Raw genomic sequence first — 1,680 nt, 5'->3', positions numbered from 1 at the left:
TATCTTCTTGATGTTCTTGTTGGCGGCTTCTACAACTCCATTCATCTGAGGCCTGTAAGCTGTGGAATTCTTGTGTTTGATCTTGAAGGTTTCACACATAGCTTTCATCAAATCACTGTTGAGGTTGGAGCCATTGTCAGTAATGATTGATTCTTGAATCCCGAATCGACAAACGATACGGTCTCGGACGAAGTCTGACACGACTTTCTTAGTCACTGCTTTACTAGCGGACATGTCGGATCAGTCGGCAGTTTGTGAGCCACAATGGACGTGCTCAGACCAGTCATGTCGTCGTACGACCAGGCAAATATGTCCTCATACTCTCTTAGAAACTCTGCATATTCTTCCTTCTCTGATGGTGACAAATGAACGCTGATTCATGTTTCTTTGATGTTTTCTACATCTCCTAGGTTGACGATTTCGGTCTTGTCCAGGTTGGACTTAGGTCTATTCTTAAAATTCTCAACTTCTTTAACAATTTCTTCTGGTATATCATCTTCTTCTGAATCTATGTCCATTTTTTGCGTTGTCTCCTTGCATGTCACAGTCATCGGTTCATCAAGATAAATAATAGTAATGCTGTATAAGTAAAGTAACGAGAGAAAATAATAAGAGTAAGATTTATGAGAAAATTGAAATGCTTTGATAAATTCCATAAATGTTTTGAACACTGGAGCTCTTTCTTGCAAAAATAAAAATGCGAAAGGAAAGTAAACTAGTAAAATAAAGTAGTGCATGGTGCTTGTTTAGCCTTGCTACCCCGAGGCACGCCGGGCTCTGGTGGTTCTGACGGTCCAGTTGTTGAGGCATGCTCCTCCACTTACAGCCTGTATGGAAGGGCCTTCCTCCCCTCCTCCTCAAAAATGACACAGCAGTCCATATCATCATCTTCCAGGAACAAGTTCCTCATTGCTGCTAATGCTTCCTCTTCTTCTGACCCGTAGATAACCTCGGCCGGCTGGAAAGTCTGTTCCAAACGCGGTATTGGTTGCTCCAACAGATAGTAAAGACCGCGCCAGGGTGGCGACCATTCCTTGAATTCTTTCCAGGTATACTCATATCCCAATCCGAAGGTGGTACCGTGTTTCTTGAGCTTGATGTGCTTAGCGATTCCTTGGAGATTCTTTCCAAGTCCCTTGCCAGGTTCATATCCGCTCCAGTTCAGTATGCTTTCAATTTTGTTGTCCCACCACTTGTCCTTATCAACGACGTTGACTCGCTCGATGTGATGATAGGTCTCCCCATCTATCTTCCTTCTTCCTCCGATTGCTGGGATGGTCTGTCAACTGTATATGGGATTGCTACCGTCGCCATGAATAATCACCTCCTGGTGATTCCATTCAAACTTCACTGCCTGATGTAAGGTTGATGCTACGGCCCCAACATCATGAATCCAAGGCCGTCCCAGAAGCAAGTTGTAAGATGCGGGCATGTTTATCACTTGAAAATCAACATCAAACCAAGTAGGCCCCATTTGCTGACATAAGCTAATTTCCCCAATAGTGGACCTTTGGGAACCGTCGAAAGCTTTGACGTTGATGGCTCCATCCTTGATCTCATGCAGGCTCTTTCCCAATGTCTTGAGAGTTACCAATGGACAAATGTTGAGGCTGGACCCTCCGTCAATCAGGATTCTGGTGATGAAATAATCCTCGCACTGCACAGTGATGTGCAACGCCT

The sequence above is a fragment of the Nicotiana attenuata genome, chromosome 8 (genome assembly GCF_001879085.1).
Source record: "Nicotiana attenuata strain UT chromosome 8, NIATTr2, whole genome shotgun sequence".
Lineage (NCBI taxonomy): Eukaryota > Viridiplantae > Streptophyta > Magnoliopsida > Solanales > Solanaceae > Nicotiana > Nicotiana attenuata.
This window is presented reverse-complemented; position numbering follows the sequence as displayed.